A 19611-nucleotide genomic window follows, 5' to 3' on the forward strand; every position below is an offset into this window, starting at 1 on the left:
GTGCAGAAATAGAAGAAATCAGGAAGCAAGTAAATACATTTTTACTACGTTTGTTTATACCGATTTTAACGACAGATTACACATGATTCATCAGTTCAGGTTCAATGTCAAACACTGTCTCCGGTGTATTCATCTAACTTACATGTCTTTGGACAGTGGGAGGAAATCCACACCGATACGGGGAGAACATGCAAACTCCACACAGGACCCGGACCACTCCACCTGGGAATCGAATCCAGAATCTTCTTGCTGTGAGGTGACAGTGCTACCCACCGAGCCATCGTGTTACCCAAACAAGCTAAGTAAACACAAAATACAGTTAAAATTTTTCTAACACCAACTGACCCTGAAAACAAATGATTTTCATGTTATCCTACCTGAATTAAATAGTCAGTTTTCATTAGACAAGACACACCCAGGCAAGTTTCCTGTAGCTCTGCCCAGTTCTTGATCCTGAACCTTAAATTTGACAATGTATTCAGAATCAGAATACTTTATTGATCCCAGAGGGAAATTGCAGTTTATTCTGCAGAATTTAAATGAAATCTATAGGTTAATCCCAGTCAAGAATATCTTAAATAATTCATATTATGTGACCATTAATCACACACTCAGCTTGTTTGTTAAAATGAAGCCCATGAAGACGTAGTTTGACAAGCTTGTTGTGGAGGAACTCCAGTGGTCTCCACAGAGCCCTGACCTAAACCCCAGTAAGCACCTTTGGGAGGAATTTGAACGTTGATGGCTTCCAGGCCTTCATGTCCAAAACTGTTCTACCTTACAAATGCTCTTTTGACTGAATGGAAATTTCTGCAGAGACTCTAAAAATGTAAACTGCACCAGGTTTAATTCGAAACGCAACTGATTGTGTGGGAAAGAAAATCACAAAGCAAGTAGCAATCATGGTGAAGATGATGGAGCATTTAAGGACATTGAACAAAGGTACTAGGTAATTCAGCTGGCAGTTACTTTTTTATATGGGTCCGGTTAGTGTTGGATATCTTTTTCTTGTAATGAATAATATAAACATAAATAATACATATTGTTTGTTTACTCAGGGTGTTTTGGTGTTATATTACATTTTTATATTACATTTAAAATGACAAACTTTCACCAATAGAAAAAAAGGAGAGGTTACAGATTTCCTTACCTTGTTCGCTTGCTAATCCTAGAAATTCTCTGTTTGTAAATCTAATTTCACATCGGTGCCAAAACACTTTGGATAATGATCATGACAGCCTTTTCTCTCACCGTACATATCTAAAAAAAAGTTGGCTTGAAGATTGCAGCAAGGGCCAAAAAGCTGCCATGCTACAACGTCTGGGTTGGCAGGGGCTGTGCGGAGGCCTGTCAAAAACTCATCAGAGTTAGGAAGCCACCTCAGCAGGGATACACTGGGATGCCAGGGCACAGCGGGGGGGAGAAAGCAGAGCCGATGCCCAACAGCATGGCTATAATGATCTGAAAAATCCTTGTATTCAGATTAGTGTAACAAAAAGAAGTGTGTTTTATTCCCCCTTATATTATTTAAGCCACATCAACATGGAAGAATGTTTCATGCATGCATAATGAATGAAAGCAAAGCTCTCTAGCTGTCTCACGGCTAAGAAAATTCATTTTGGATTCCAAGTGGCCAACAGGGCCACTCAGCCTGCTGCATGTATACATGAGGTCAATCTAAAGCTGTCACCCAGCAAGCCTTAATGAATCCAGTGTAATTCTGCTTTCGATTATTCAAGTGAAATCACGCTTCCTCATCAGTGAATGCACCAACTGACGAGCGGCAGGAGGGCGAATTAGCAGCTATTCGAAGAGGGGAAAAGCGCCAGCCAGCCAAGTTTTACCCTCATCAGGGTTGTGGTGGGTCCAACTCTCCCTGGAAAAACTGGGCACAATGCAGCAATACCCCCTTTACCATTATAGGCAATCATACCTGTATGTAGATGCCCAACCAGCCGATAGCACCACTAGGAATTTAAACCCTGAAATATGATTATGACCTGCTTTCATAACCATGTTGTACACGTCTAATGTCAGCATTACCTCACTTACGAGACCTTGATATGAAACTCAACATTTATACGCTGTAATGATGCTGAGAGTCCTGGGGTTTTCTTATTAGAGCTCTTATATGCGTACGTGATTCTGCATCACTGGGTGGATGGATAAGGCATCATTGTCCTATTTCAGTCTTGTTTCTTTATTCACCTGATATTTGTCAATCCTTGTCCTGAAACCAAAGTGACTTAATGGAGGGTGGAATTGCTGGGCAGAGATCACAGTTATTGTTAGTGCACACTATGCAAAATCAGGCTTGATAACATATTTTGAGGTGAGATCAAAGTCTGTCATGTGCCCATCGACGACAGTGTTGCATTTTACATGTTGGAAATGATCAGCCGTTAATTAAAAGGTGTTGTAAGTCAATAGCAATAGTCATGTGAGCATGAGAAAAGGATTTTTCTTAAAAATAAAAAAGACAACAGTAATAATGTGTCCCAAACCACATACAGTACTACCAGAATAGTAAATAACTGAAACATGACATATATATTTATATAAATTGTTGCAATGCTCAGTACAAATGTGTTTGCTTGCACAAATCGGACTAAGTCAAGTAGTTCATACATTCGTACACAGGTGTCATTTTTTTACCTGCCGAATTTTGGGATGAGGTGCTCTCTGTCAGCAATGTAAGAGTAGCGTTTAAGTCTCGTGATTTTATAGCGTGCAATATCCTGTGATTACTGGGTAATTGTTTGCAGGCGATAAAGTTAAGCGTGAGCTGTAAAGTGAGTTTCTGAAAGTTATGTACTGTACACCAGCCTTAAAAATTGCTGCGTGTCTGGCAAAGTACAAACAGAAAAATGTTTTACTGACAAACTTCTATTATTTCTATTAACATTTGACTCAACTCCAATGCAAAGTGTGTTAACGATAGCCAAAAGTGTGTATGTTTCGTTACAGGCCGAACCATTCCATTAAAATGTTCTAATAATATTTTGACATTCAGTGTGAGCTTGTGTGGTGTAATGGTAAGAGCCACAGTGCTCATAACAACAGTGCCTGAGTTCCAGGGCTTTGAATCCTGGGCTGGGCTCACAAATACAGAAGGTGCATGACATTGTGTGAACCTAACCATGGGAGGGACACAAATCAGTTCACGCTTAGTGCTGGTCCCAAGCCCCGATAAACAGGAGGGTTGGGTCCAAAGGGGCATTCAATGTAAAAACTGTGGCAACCCTTAACGGGAGCAGCCAAAATGAATCAATACTATTTTGACATTTAACACACACACACACACACACACTCACACTTACTTATATATCAGGAACCAAAACCACATGCTTTTCTCATAAATATCATGTTGACCATAACTCCAAAATGAACATTAAATTTAATAATAATTTCCTAAACGTTTTCATGGTTTCCTCTATTAATATCAGGTGTAGCATATCTAATGAGGGACGGTTTAAAACCGTATCAGACCGCCCTTGCTACGGGGGTCAGGAATGTCCAAGGGACGGATGTTTGTTTAGCTTAACAAACTTTCTATTAAATGTTTGCTTTCCGGTACTTTTCTGTTCCATGCAAATGTGAAGCAAAATAAAATTACACATAGGACCATGACAAATAAGGAGCGCATTATAATCTGGCTATCGTTTGTAGCCTGCGGATGGTAATACTCCTACAGGTGCCACAGTTAAAAGTAAGAGAAAGCAGAGAATTTATATTCATTCTTAAAATATTACAATTATTTCCACATCATCGTCACTGCTTTACCTAACTTGTTGTGCATTCAGGTCATCTCTTCTAATGCCTTTCGAGGGCATTTGGCAGACGCTTTTATCCAAAGCAACCCACAATTATAAAAAATACATACAGTCAAAGGTTTAAGGGTTAAGGGCCCTGTTGAGAGGCTTCACATTGGCAGCATGTTGTTGGAAAGTAAACCTTGATCTTACAACCTGTAGTCCGGTACCTTAAGTGCTGAGCCGCCACTTTTTAATAACCTCTTTAATGACCGTACTCATTTTTCTACTCAAGCTTTATCAGACTAATTTTAATGACTACAGATATTCTGACTTTTAACTTCATATAATTTTAATCCTCCAGAAAGTTTGGACATGCTGGTTTTAAACTAGAATTACAACTGTGATGCTCCAGTAGACATATTTACAGCTTTTATTTGTTTTATTTGTACATTATTGAGCTGTATTTTTCAGTGAAGTCTATAGTGACATCTTCAACTGCTTCCCCAGAGACCATTTCATCTTCCGTTTCTGCAGCTGTGTTGTGTGTCATCCTTTTAAGTCTCAGAGGCCAGTGCAGTGTCGATGCTTCATTAATGAGACACGAGCCGTTCAGACTCTATTGTTGTTTTGCAGTCGCACCTCAAAAACTCGTCCTCCCGACCGGCCGTCTCTCGTCCTGTCGTTCTGTCAGAGCCTCTCTCTCTCAGTCCGACAGCAGAGAGAACTTTGATGGACACTTCAGAGTAAACGCAGAGAGGTACGGGAGGGACTCCATCGCACCATGGGGGCTTCTGTCTCTTTATAACAACCGGCTCGTATTAATCCTGTGGTTTTCCAGTTCTCATCTGTTTCATGCCTGAATAAACAGGTATTGTTCCTGGCTGCTGACAGGTTTAGGATGGTTTAGACGTCGGAGTAACAGAATTAGAACATGGATCGGGCCTGGGTAGCTCTTTGCTGTCAGGCCTCAGCATCTAGTGAGTTTCTAAATAGGCATGAAATATTTATGCCCCCATTCTTGCATGGTGCTACGGGAGCGACGGTGGGATTGACACGCTGGCTGAATGTTGGCTTCATTTGTCTAAGGGTTTATCAAGTTTACCTGACTTTTAGCACTTTTCTTCATACCAGGGAATGCTGTATGATTCTGTAGGGTTTGCAGATGGCTGCACAAAATTGAACTTTTGAATGGATCCTAGTATAATTTACCTAAACTGATGTGTAAATATGGCATATTTTGTGGATATTGACTAACAATGACTGAATGACTGAAGTACAATCTGGTTAAGAATCAGCCAGTCATGGGGTCGCAGAGCAGTGCATGAAAACAGAGACTGTGGTCACAAGCTTCTTACAATATTCATATCAAGCATCAGATTGGAGGGAAATGTGATCTGTGTGACTTTGATCTTGGCATAGTATGTGGTTTTCAGCATGAATTTTAAACAGGTTTAAACAAGTTTTTTTTTTAATCACACTATAATAATGTTATTGTTTTATTTTTATGACCCTAAATGACCCAACAGAGCTATTAAGTAGCATTTAAATTTGAAACCACATATGTCAGCATCTCGTTTTGACATATCCAATACCGTTATATGTACAGCCCTAGTTCTCCACCCTTGTCAGCCTGGCTGGGTAATTCAGGGCAAAGTTATTCCCATGCCCTGTGCTATGCTCTGCCCCAATTCCTGCCCTGGTACTGAAGCCGGAAAGGCATGCAGTGTGAGAACGAGAGGCAGAGAGAGAAAGGAGTATATAACGAAGGCGGGAGGGAAACCCGGAGAACCGCGGTCGAGGAGAGAAACAGAGAAGGTGGATTGCAAAAGCAAAACAAATAGCAAAGCAGGAACTGGCAGAATCAGAGGGCCAGCTGCGGCCAGGCTGCAGGGAGGGCTGACTGACCGAATGACTGACTGACTGTTGTTTAACGCTGACACCTGTGAGCTATTGCGTCAGGATTTACAGTGTAGAGCCCCGGCCTGGGCGCACAGGGGAACCGAGCGGCTTACGTGGGACTGAAGTGATCAGTGTTCAATCCTGCATGTTACAGAGTCTTTACCCAGTCTGTGTGTGTGTGTGTGTATGTGTGTGTGTGTAGGCCTGTTTGTGTAAGAAAAGGAAATGTAGTCCGTAATGGAGAAAACAATGCGTGCATTTGCAATAAATAGCTTTGAGATCTAGGGACAGGAAATAAGGCCACTTGAAAGATCTCATCAGAGCAAATTAGCATCCTTCAAACATCTGTCCACTTGCACATACAGTCCTCGGGCTGTACAAGCCAAAACATCTTTTCTTAATCTCTGCTTGAGTCATTACTGGAGTCTTTAATTTCGATGATCCATCTGTGCAGATGGGGCTCAGTTTGCCAGTGTGTCAGTAAAATACAGTGACAAATATTTAGAGGTAACTGCATGGGACAAAAAAACAGCGAGGATGGAAATACAATCCATGTGTCTACACAGAGCACTAGATGTTTTTATTCCAATGCAGAAACGTGTTAAATAAGTTAATAAGCTTAATTCAGGTAACATTTTTGTACTTTTCCTTAGTAAGAATATGTGAAAATCTTGAGAATTTTTGAGATTTAAAAGAAACAATTGTGTCATGTGACAGAATCCCACATGACATGTTTATAAACGACAAATCAACTTAAAATTATGTGACTTCAACTAGAGAACTTCACCAAATGCTCTTAGAACACAAAGCAATTATAATGGGTGCTTAGATAATTAATCATGACATGCATGACACTGTGTTCTTATCCAAACTAGCAAGTAGAAACATAGGTAGATAGGTGGATATTTACGTATAAGTACCTATAAAGCTGGTACTTAAGGTATATGGATAGATAGGTCAGTAGGTCATGCACATTCAGTGATTTCTGTCTTGACCATCACAAACTGATTTATTCAGATTTCCTGCATCTTTTGATAGTGTCATGTGCTGTTGATGGTGAAAGATCTTTACTATTTGCTGTCTACCGTGTGCTGAGGAATGTTTTTTCTGACCTGACATGACCCGACCCATCTTTATATGTAAAGACTCCTTTAATACCCAATCATACCCTACAAATTCCAATTCACCTGCTTATTTTTTCAAAACTGTGTAACTTTTTACACAGTTACACAGTCCCAATTACTTTTGTGTGTATTTCAGGCATTACATTTAACATTTGTTTATATTTACACCATACAATCAAGTTGTTTAGTAAAACCTTAAACATTGTGTCAGTTAAATAAATGTATAAGAGATTTTACAAATCAGAGATTTTTGTTTTTAGTGCATTTTGACAGCTGACTTTTCCAGAAATGTGTAAACTGTACGTTTGGGCTAGTTTTATTTGCTTGGTTGTAACTGCAGGATGCTTTTTAATTTCTGTTTTGGACTCGATACTTTTCATAAACGTGTGTGGTGGAAGGCTTTAGGTTTTTTACATCTATAATTAGTTTTTTATACTGTACGTTTAATGTAATCACAGTGGCAAAATGCAGAACAGTTAGATGAACATAAATAGCGTGAAAAGCTGAATAAGAGAATTGGATTCGATCTGCATCTTTATAGCAATTGTTTGGTCCCCACGAAACCCCTTAAGTAGTCGTTTGTCTTCGCTGGTGTTTGGCTCTCCTGTTCTTCCAGTCTTTTTTTTCTTCCTCTCATTAAGTGCTCCGTTTCTTAATATCCTCCATAATGTTGAAATGTTGTATGTCATTGTTAACTAACCTCACCCCTCATTTTTTGGGCTCCCTGGAGTGTGGTACTGCATGCCATTTTACAGACATAAGAATTACTCAATTTGCTCATTGCGTTGCGTTTTCCATCCACGTAATCCCCCCACACATCGACTCCCAACAGTGTGAGGCTTCCCGACCTCGAGACTTATTCAAACGTGAATCGCTCTACAGTGTTAACACCTTGCTCCCACCAGCGTACGTTGTCTGCGAGCGCGTAGGGTCGCTGGGGGATTGCGTTATTGTCGAACAATAACCCCCCGCCGTTAAAGTGACTCCTCGCAGTCTGCCCGCAAAAATATGTCCTGCAGCGCCGAGCTCTCCTGCACAGACCCCTCGCCACGTGACCTCATCAGAAATGGACAGTGCTGTGCCAAGAGACAAATCCGAGTTGTGTGCATAGAGAGCAGTGATGTAAGAGTTATGTTTTGCGCAAGATTTGTGTTGGTTGTTGAAGTCCAATAGCTTAGAGGAAGTATTGTGCAGATTTAAAGTGGCTACACCCTCGAACAATCTACTAGGTTCTGCCTCGGTCTGCACACTAATGCAGTCTGACAGTTTTAGTAAACTGGCCTTCACATGAGCTGCCTACTATTTGTCAGTTGGTTTACAGATTTCTGTCTTACAGATTTCCACAGTTTGTGTTTGATCCTTTTTTTTAGTTAGCGGCCAAAACACCAAGAGTGGCATTGAAATATGACTGTCACCAACTAATGCCAGTTTGTTTTCCCTACCATGGTTCACACTTGGACTGTATCTTTTATTTATATTAGCTAAATTCAATTTCAACATCACAGTATTCATTTAGCTTTTAAGAGGTTCAATGTCGTTTACAAATGAACATATGCAGTTAAGTTTAGTCATTTCACATTTTACTAAAAAAAAGTTATCCTACAGAAAGTCAGTCACTGTACACGTTAGCTGTCTTTTCAATTTTGTTTTCCAATACAGTCTTATGCAAAACTCTGGATGTATATAAAATGTGATGAGGCATCGCAAAGAACCCTTTTAAACATGAAACATTACTAAATATTTTGACAGTGTGTTGCTTTTTTCTTTAAGATTACGTTTTTGAGCACAATGTAAATCAAATATTATGTAGTTTGTGACACAGCCCTTCATCTTGCTGACTAAGTAAGTGTCTTTGGGGGTTGTGTAGACTTGACATGTTCACAGTGCGACTTGATCCTGCATGCTATTAAACAGCTGCTCTTTATTGCTTCCTGCATCTTCATAAGTTTTTGCAATAATACTTTGTTTTTACTCTATGTGAGTTATAACGTAGAGTTTCCATTTCTTAAATTTCAAAGGACGGTTGAATTTCAGTAGAACATTCCTGTCTGTGACCACTCGTCGGCTTTGATTGTGCAGCCTGCACCACACCGTGATCCTACAGTAACAAATACATATACTGTACTGCACCTGAAACTAGTCTAGTGTGCACCAAGCTTCAGCTGAAACGTTTGCATTTCCAGGCAGAGTTAATCGTAGTGCAGCTGGCCATGCCAAGACTCTCTTCCTTGCATCTCTCACTCTTATGTTCTTGGTCTGTTGGATCCTTTATGCCAGCTCTTGCCCTACGCCCTCCAATTATCTACAGACGACATGCAGAAAGCCAGAAAATATTACTCATTAATCATTCTTCTTGGCTGAATGGTGCTGAATATAAGAGGGTAAATGCAGCACATATGCGTGCGGAATTCTCCACGGTCTCTTTACACAATACTTACACAACATACAGCTATTATAGTAAATATCTCCAAATAGAGCCGGCCTGAGTGCAACCTTATCTCACTCTTATCACTAAGTGTTGGCTCAACCGACGAGTATGGGGGAGGGGGGCATGAGAGCTAATTTGGCCCATGCCGCATCCCAAGTAGGGCAATAAGTTGACCAAAGCTTGTTTATCAAAAATATATATCATCCTCTGACACTGTGCATCACTAATCCGTTCGGTACGACCCCTTTTCTTCCCGATGCTGATCTACGGAGGCTTTCTGGGTGTCAAACTTTTGGTGCTTTGGTGTTTCAGGTGATTTGGTCACTCTGGGATTCTTCTCTCTCCACTAGCTAGTTGACATTCATCTGTAGTTATGGGCATCAATCTTTTTTTGTTTTTGTGAGGAGGGTTTAGCCAAGAAGCTCAATCCAAACCACAATTTTTCCGCTTTCTCCCCTCCACAACCCGCTCCCGCATTCTTCCTCCTTGGTGAAGCAAGACTTTTATGAATTTGTTTGCATATTAATACCTTCCATGTGCTGAACTGTAGATTTTGGCTTTTCTTCTTACCTGCTTCGTGCCTGTTAAAGCCTAGAATGAGCATGAACACCTTCATGCTTAACTTTGTGTCCATTTGTAATTGTTAATTTCCTCGGCATGATGAGAATTGTTGATTCAGGTTACATGGATAAAGCCCAGCATTTCCATGTTCCATTTCATTACGATTTATACATACTCTGAGACCCTTGAACTGGCTGGCCTGGGTGGTTGAGGCTTGGCTGGGTTGCAGCTTGTCCCTGGCTGGAATAGAGTGGGTTTTTTTTCGTTTCTTATCTCTCCATCCTGCTTTCTGGCAAGGCAACAATCACTGTAGGGCGGCAGCATTTACAAGGCCTTCTTCTTTTTTATTAATCTCTCCCAGCTGCAACGCCACGCAACGTCGCTTCATTCGACTTTGCTTGCTCACACAGAACACCTTCAGGGCCAAAAGCATCTCCAACATGTGGGCAGGAAACAGGCCTTTTAATCTACTGAACCACAAATAAACCCCATTAAGGAGAGGAAGAGATTCTGTTGTGTTTCCCTTCGTTTAACAGGTAGATTTTTGTTTATTGGACTCACATTGGGGGGTTTAATAGTGAAATAAGATTCCATCTCACAGATAATGCTGGGACAGTTAATACAGCTAACTAGTCCCAAATGATGACTGGAAGAGCTGGATGCCCAGTACCGTAATTATTTTCTGTGACAGCCCTAGTTAAAGAATGAATCACATAGCCTATCTTACTGGGAAGCAGATTGTTTGCTTCTCATTTATCTCCTTTGGCGTTTTTTTGGGTTGCACACCTCACAGCCCTTTCCGTCAGTTCTCTGCTTTCATCACATGGCAGGCGTCCCACACTCACGGCGCTTTCTTGGACCCCCACACTCCTTTTTTCCCCTCTCTCTCGCTTCCTTCCTTTCCCAGAAATGACACTGTCAGATATTAAATGCTTTCGCCTTTCCTACTCTTGTCTATCCGTTTCTGTTCCGTAAAGACCACACAGACGGTACGCATCGCCCGAGCTGGGTGGCCCGCACGCCGCGCGAATCGGCGGGTGACAGCAGCGTTTTTCAGGCACCGTGGCACGTAATGCGTGTAGACAGTGTAAAACCGGCTCTCCCGGAGAGGAGAAAGAAAAGTCTTGGCAGCGGCGTTGAAGAATGGCAGCCACGCTTTTTGCGCCGAATCCACGCTAGATCATCCCTAATGTGCGTCGCATGCATCGGCCAGGCAGGAATAAACAAACAGGCTGAAGTGCTTTTATCTGCTGCTTTAAGCAAAGTGTCAGATCAGTGGCTTACTCATTATCTTATCTTGAGAGAGCGAGAGGACCATTCTCATTAAAATGAAGCACTTGTCATCACTATGAAAGCCTGTTCAGCATTTTGGCTCTTCTCCCTTCCTTACACTTGTTTCCTCCTCGGCTCGAGTGAATCTAGCCAGCTGTGGGATCTGGCCGTGTGAACAAAATTTAGACGACCAAACCGATCTGACATGTGATTTTATTTGTTGTAGACGTCTTCGAGTTAACATCCAACAAAAATAATAGTTCTAGGTTAAGGCTATTCTTTCATTTTGTCCACTACTCGATCGCCCTTTGTGAACCATTCTCACAGAGTCGCATCCTGTGAAACAAAGGCGTTTAATAAATCAGCCAGAATTGAACTTGACTAAATGTTGTCATCCTCTTGGGGATCGTACTGTGAATTTTTATTTTTCAAGCAGTAAACAGTCGCTTGATTTATACTCAGGCGGTGTTTAGAGACCAAACAACACGACGTCAGTCTCTTTCTTTGAGAGATATTGGGGATCTGGGTTTTCTGTTTAAGTTGGAACCGTTTTACGCCTGGTTTCGCTGACTGGTAACGTCAAGCCAGCTGTTCTTCGGCAAGTAGTCCAGTGTTTTTCAACCTAACCTCTAACCTAAGCATCTGTAGTTTATATGTTAGTACCATGGACCATTTTTTTATGTTTTTCTTTAAAAAATAATTGTTTATTATTGTTGGATTAAATACAGTCACAGTTGTAAGTCACTTTGGATAAAAAAAAAATGCTGAATGCCTTAAATGGAAATTGTCAGCACACAAATGCATTACAGATTAGACTGACACACACTGAAGTATTTCTATACACATCAAGCATCACTTCTGAAGTTCAAGGAGGAAGAAATCAACAAAGTCTGTGTTTTCTCAATCACCCCCCGCCCCCCATCACACATCGCTAATCGACTCGTAGCATTTTACACATAGTTCACAAAACAAATGGCCCTCAGCGTGTGTGTCTGTAGATTTAGTAGTACGCTGCTGAGCATTAAGCCCCAGACAAGATGAGAGAGAGGTGTCGTGTCATTAATAGCTAGAGAAAGAGGGAATTCTAGCACTCACCACTGCACCCCAACCCTTCAACATTTGTTTTTCTACCCTATCTCATTCTCACCCCCCTATTCTTTAAATGTAAGTCTCCTATTGTAAACCTTTGCCCTCGTCCATTTACATCACTTGTCAGAGATGGGGAATCGGAGGGTGATGTTATTTTGGGGGATGAAAGAATGAAAAACACTGTCAAATCCAATTTCCTCCATTTTCTCTCACTCTCTACCAGCTGTACGTTCAGCAGAGAGGAGCTGAAGAAAGCACAGCTGTGAATGTTAAAGCCTAAACATAAACTGTTTAGAAATAAGAAACACACACCATTTGGTCGTATGAAATCAGCCTGATTTGAGTCCGTTGGGTAATCTGTTGAGGCACTGAGGGCTGAAGTGTTGCTTTTTTGATTTGTGAGTCTAATAGACATGTTTTTAGTGTTTCTCGTAGAGACTCAACACTTCTTAAACGAAATGTTTCAGTGTGATAAATGATAAATTATATTTTGGTAGTGTTCCCTTGGTTTAGGTAACCTTGCTTTTTCTTTTCATTCAGTAGCAGCAGTGTTTAGCTCTTTCATTTCTAGACTTTTGCTTAGTACATCCCCTTAATTTAGGCTCCATTTTTGCTTTAATAACAAGTTTGGCTAATCAGACATCTCAATAATGAAGCCTCCTCCTCTGTGTGTGGTTAAAGCTGTGCACTGATGCTAGCATGAGCAGGAAAGCTATAATAAAGTCTAGCAGCAGCTGAGCAAACAAATTATTGAAAGTACTTGTTGTTTATTAGTATTTATTAAACTCTGCATAACTGTGCATGCTTTTAATTAAATCTTAAGCCCCTTTTTGTGACAGACTGGAATCAGTGAAACACCCATTACAAGTCGAGGGCGCTCCCTCGGCACCGACGGGAAGTCAGGTGGCCCGCCGAGCTCTGAGCGCAAACCACGTTCTTATTCTCGTCACTGCTGCTGAGTCACGAGCTGCCGGTATGCCGTATCTCAAGAAGCAGAGTGGGAAATGAGCCGATCCCTCCGCGCCGTGCTCATAACGCTCAGCATCTGCTGGAAGACAGGAAACGTTGCAGCGCTCAGCCTGAGCTCCAGCTGAGGGGATGAACAAACACTTGCTTCTGATGTCCGTCTTAAATGGGGCTCATTTTTTCATCCGGTTTAACATGCAGCTTGAAACGCTACAGCACTACAGGTGTAGCTGGGTTTTGTGCCGTGGCGTGACAGGTGGACAGGCCCTGGTGTCCCTCTGGACCCCGATGCTTACATTCAATTAGAACAACTTAGTTCAATTGGCGCAATAAAACAATCCAGCTGCATAAACATTTTGGAGAGGGTGTGAGATCTGGAGCAGGCAGCGCTCAGTCTCCAGGGACACGGGTGTCTGCTAACGCCATTGGATCACTTCACGCTGCGATGTGGTGATTTAAGGGTGGCCGGATCAGCGCGCGCTTTGCCGGCACCTTGCTGGGACAATGTGTTGCATGCTTACGCATCCATCACGCTGAACGCTCTCTCCAAATGGCTGCCGCAGAGAGCTGGTGGAGCCCCGTTGGGGTGGGGGGTGAGGAGGTGTGAGGGGGATCGTAATTCTGCCTGTGAGAGTGGGGTTCAACACCCGTGTGAGATAAAGTACAGCCATTAGGTGCTGGATAGCTCTTACTTTCACTAAGTGTGTTTACATAAGTGTTAATACAATCATTATCTGATTTCAGTAGTTTAAGCTCAATAATTGCTCTATTTATCACATGTTCACCATAAATCTGCTCCCAAATGTGACTGGACAGAGAAGTGCTGCACTGAAAATGGAGTTATAGAGTTCAGAGTTTAGAAATGATGTGTACTGCTTAGATCTACAGTTTATATAGACTTGTAGGAAACATGTATGTTATGGCCTAAAAATTCACACAATTTAGTTTCATTTTTTTGCAGCTCTTACACATTTGGCAACTTTTTAGATTAGTGGAAAGGTTTATAATGTATTTCAACTTTGTGACTTGGCCTGCTTGGCCTGTGACTTGATTCATTTCTTTTTATTTAGTTCTTATGTTATCCTGGTCGGGGTTGCACCCAGTGGAATCAGTGCAGTATTACACCCCAGACAGGACACCAGTTCACCAGTTTAGCCTTTGGACTGTGGGCGGAAACCGGAGCTCCCAGGGGAAACCCACACAGACACCAGGAGAACATGCAAACTCCACAAAGAAATGACCCAGACCACTCCACCTGGGAATCTAACACAGGACCTTCTTGCTGTAAGGTGACAGTGCTACCCCTAATTTGTGTTTACTGTCTTAATTATGACAGTTATCACCACAAGCTTTTAAGTCATACAACATGCCAGTGGATCAAACGCCTTGAAGAATGTGTCAAATCAGGACACATACTCATTTCTAGTTTTAGCCTAAAATAAGCTCTGTTAGAGATACTATTGAATCTGAATGCCACTAGTCTCTCTTTTCCTCTCTCTGACTGACTGTGATTCTCCCTCTATCCTGTGTGAGGTCTGATCTCATTGACGGAGCTCTGCTCTGCTTAGCGTCCGTCCTCGCCCTGTCGGGAGCGCTGAACACTGACACGTGCAGTGGCTCTTCAGCGCAGCCCTGACAGCCGCGCAACCGCCGCTGATTAGACTTGACATTGCCCAGAAGCCCTCTTACCTGACAGTGAGTGGGGCACGGTGCTGCGGTCCGCCCCACAGTCCTGTCGGGACTGAGCTCATCTCCCTGTGTGAGTACATAATTGCTGTCATTAAAAACTGATTCCTCTGTGGCAATGCTGGCATGCACAAAAGTCACATGTAGAGGAGTTCTTGCAGGAATAAAGACACATTTACATAAACTAACCTGGTGCACAAATTTAAAAGGACACAGACTTTATGTAGACTGGCAGGATGATCTCAATCATGCACGTCGTTAAGATTTTATTTTATTTAAATTAATGCTTTCATCTGCTAGAGGATCTTAAAGGAAGCTTTATCACGAAGTAGAAATAAATAACTACCAGCTTTTATTGCACCAAAACTATTTTAACATCATATTGCTATTGTGATAAGGCATTGGAGCAGGTGGTAACTTTAGCCTGCAGTCGTGGTGCAGCCGTGTGCAGGCTGCAGGTCGAATTCTCCCAGGCTAGCATTGTGTGACTACACAAAATGCTTCCAAATGACACTTTGCTCTCTCTGTGTGGGCTTCACTGCAGGATTTTTTGTTACACTGATGGATTGCTTTGCGCGAGCCAAAAACGTCAAAATAGCAGATTATTTTCTTTCTCATGTTATCAGCTAATCAGAATTTTGTGACTTGGCTTAAATCACACTAAGCAAAAATAAAAGAATGTACATGTGCACCAGTGAGCAAACCATGCTCATGAATAGAGGCTGAAGCCAGCTTATTGCTAGTGTTTGTGCAGGCTTCTTGTATGTGTGTGTGTGTGTGTGTGTTGTTGTTGTGACGGGTGCTCTCTGGACCAGAGCTGTCTGTGCATGAGCATGAACACATTAGACACAGATATGGCATTCTAAACCTTATAAAAATCTACATAAGCCTCTATCATGTATTCACTAGATATTAAACAGAATTTAGTGGTGTAACTATGAATAAATACTAGTTAGTACAGTGTTTGATATAGTATAAGTATATACTGGGCGTTTGAAAAAACATTAGAGTGACCTCAATCAGCTAGTTGTCTGTTGGGTCACTAGCTTCCCGGGTTAATCGTTCTGTTCCATTTCTTCCATCCAGCGACTTTAAACAATGTGAGAACAGTCAATCTTCATTTACTTTCAAATTGATGTCATTTGGAAAGAAACAGACTCGAAGCACCAGCACTGATGCAGAAATAGGTTCAAGCCCTTTACCATCTGTGTGCAATCCTGCGCTAATGCTATCATCACCTGTTTCCTTGGGCCTCTCGCACATCTGGAGCGCATTTTTTAAAAGAATCACACAAGGTGCTTTTTTTTTTGTTGCAGCCTCACTCGTTCGTGGATGTGTGTACGCTGTAGCGCTTGGCTTGCGTTTCTCAAATTGGCAAAAAAAAAACAAATTAGGATCTGAGTGCTTACTGATTTCAAAGACCAATTTGCACGAATGTTTCAAAACCAGACTCCCTAGAGGCTGTTACTCAAATGAGACATGAGAAAGTCCAAGAGTGTGGTAAACTCTACAGCTGTGTCCGACTTCAGTCTACATGCTCAGGTCATTTAGTCTAAGTGGTTTTTTTTTTTCTATTTGGTCTTGTTTGCAGGTTTGTTGGAAACATTTATGGCATTGTTCAGTGATGATATAAATTTGCTGCCACCTTTAATGACAGCATGCAAAAGACAAAACAGTTAACTAAAGTTAACTAAAACTAGTCCGTGTTTATAAAAGGAATACTCTAGTGTTTTTTACAGATGCTGTGCAAGGTTGAGATTCCCACAGATTATTATTATTATATAACTATTATTATTATTATAATTATTAAATGTCTAGAAGATCATTAATTAATGAAGAAGGGCATTTGTTGAATTGTCTGTAACCAGATTTGTTACATATGTACAATCAAATGATGAAGAAATAAAAGCCATGCTCTGAATTTAAGACATTATAAAAACTTGTTCCACCACTGCAGTAATAATCTTTTTTGTTGTGCGTATATTTTTGATGCAGCAGTTTGTCAGTTTCAGAACATCCACAGTACAAGTGTATTCCAGTCAGTCACAGAAAGAGAACAGCTGTAGAAATTACTTGAATTCCAAGACAGTGATGGCGCTGAAGGTATGCCAGCCGGACCCTCCACATTCTGACTAGTTCAGTTGCACCCGGTTTGGGAAACAATTTTCTGTTTTATTAACTGTTTTCCCTTCGTTCTGTAATGGCCTGGAAGTCTGTGCGCGTCTCTCTCATGCGCACACAGCAGCTGTACAGCTGCAGCGAACTGGGAACGCCGTGGTTGCTGCCGGCGCGTCTGCATGTGCGCGTCGAGAGCATAACCAAGCTGTAAAGTCATGAGATCAAGCCTGTGTTATTGTTCTTCAAGGCTTGGTCAGTGATGTCAGAGGAAAGTGGAAACTAGCTAACTCCCAACTAAGGGATCAGAGGTTGTGGAGGAGTTGGCCGCAGCCCAGCTCGCTTCATGTGCTTTGCTTTTTTTACCCCTGTCTCTTTGCTTTGCTTTAAAAATTCTTCAGGGGCTCGAGCGTGCTCAGTTATGGCTAATTATTTGTGATGATTTAGGGTTGCAGTGGTAGTTGTGGCTAAGACTGAAATTAAGGGATTAGGGAGTTTTGTTCACACCAGTAGTGGCAGTGTTTTTGTCATGCTGACAGTTCCAAAATCCTTTTAGCATGCCCTCTTTAAACTATAAATAGTTGCTGGTTCATCATAATGAATATTATTTAATTCATTACTTGTTAACTACAGAGAAGCTAATAGATGCATTTAGTTAATAGAGTAAGATATGTAAGTCTTGGTCTTTAAGGTGTTCAAGGGACTGAAAATAGACTTTTAAGCTTTAATAATAATAGTATTTTATTATAAATGGCTTTCAAAGTGCCCAAGGACACTATTAAGGTGAGGAGATGATGATAAACAGTGACCAATGAACACAAGTAATAGTAAATAGGTTTTGTAGTTCAATAAATGTTACTTAAGTGTTTTTCTCTCTGTAATATCTTTAAAACTTATTCTGTACATGTTAATGTTCTACATTTCTGGAGCTGCGCTTTAAATGTAGTAGGTCAGTCAGTATGAGGGAGCAGTAGGTCATGTAGGTAAGTAAAGGTTAGTAGACAAGTCATGTAGGTAAGTGAAGCTTACTAAAGTATACAAGTCATGTAATTCAGTAAAAGAGTCATAAAAACGAATCCTGTAGGTCAGTATGAATAAGTAAAGTACAAACCTGAAAACAAAAACCTGATTTGTTCATTCTCTTGAACTGTCGTTTAGCTGACAAATGTACAAAATAATGACTTTTAATGTAAAGATAATATATGGCATTGACCCAACCTTTTCTGAGTATTTTGCAAGCATCAAGCATAAATAAGTTTATATTTACAAAATACAAGCTTCAAGAGAATGAACTAATCATAGATTCTTGTTTTAGTGCATTTTACAAAATGTCCCAACTATTATGGAAATGGGGTAGATATATTAGGTCATTGCTACCTTAATTACTGGGGTTTTCTGTACCTTCCATCTACCTGAGGCCCCATCAAATCTTTCACAGCTTTACTGATTTCTACAGCACACCTGCACATCTGTAACACACATAAGCATATGTTTCACATGGGCCGATGGTTTTCGGATGGTCTTATTGGGGGATGAAGTGTCTCCCCCTGGAGGGTGCCATGTTAAAGATGCCATTCCTCCTCCGACCCTGTCACTCCACACCAGTCCTGCTTGAGTTATCTCATCCTTGTTCTTATCTCGATGAAGACAAATGAGGCCATCACAGCTCTAATGTCGCAATCTCATTAAGAACCTCCGACGTTTAAACGAGACTCACATTAGCTTACGGAACTATTTGGCAAAGCACACAAAATCCATAGATCATTAGAAATGATTCATTTTACAGCAAATGTGCGCCTATGAGCCACAATTCAAGGTTTCTGTCGTTTCTTCTGTTCACTCGACGCTGAGGTGAAGCAGATCTGTTATTATAAATCTTTTCAGAAGGCCATAGTAATGATCGATGAATGATGCTTATTAGACACCATAAGTGCTATAACCAATAAATGTAGGACATTGTGTAGAAATATGGCGGCTGGATTCCTGATGAATGTTTTAGCACCACTTAACCTTGGACTGATTCCATGATTGCTGAAACAAATGGTTATGTTGGACGTCCTGCAGTAATACAAAATGATTTTTTTTAGTGAAAAATGTAATCAGAGAGGATTCATTTGGAGATTTTATTTGAAAGTCTCTTATGACGGGAACCTTCTGAAGATTTAGATGATTTAACATGATGGTGATAATGCGTAGACATTTACATACAGACACAATTAATGATGTGACCGAGGCACTGCAATGAATTTGTGTCCTGTCCGGCATGTGCACCCATTGATTCTGGGGAAACCAGACCCACTGTGACCCAGACCAGGATATAGCAGTGGTAAAACAAAAAAAGAACATTTAAATATTGAGAACAGTATAGAGTGATCTTGCCATTTGTCCATGGTCTTTAAAAGTCAATAGTAATCAATACAATGTGTTTTTTTAAACAATAGTTTAGTCTATAAACCATCAAACTGCCAAAGAATGAAATAAAAACACCCTGTCTTTGGCTGTAATTTTAATAAAGTGCTTAAAGTTACACTGGACAGACAGATGCACTGTTTAAAAGATCTCCCAAAAGAACCGTTTATTGATTTATCCTGTTTTCATTATCGTGGAGCTATATGAGCTCTTTTACACCACTCTAATTTGGAAATATCCGTGTGAACCTGGTGCATTGTGCATGCACGGGACTCCAGAGATTAAAAAACACATTTCAAAGACACTA

This window comes from Trichomycterus rosablanca, chromosome 27 (genome assembly GCF_030014385.1).
Source record: "Trichomycterus rosablanca isolate fTriRos1 chromosome 27, fTriRos1.hap1, whole genome shotgun sequence".
NCBI classification, from domain to species: Eukaryota; Metazoa; Chordata; class Actinopteri; order Siluriformes; family Trichomycteridae; genus Trichomycterus; species Trichomycterus rosablanca.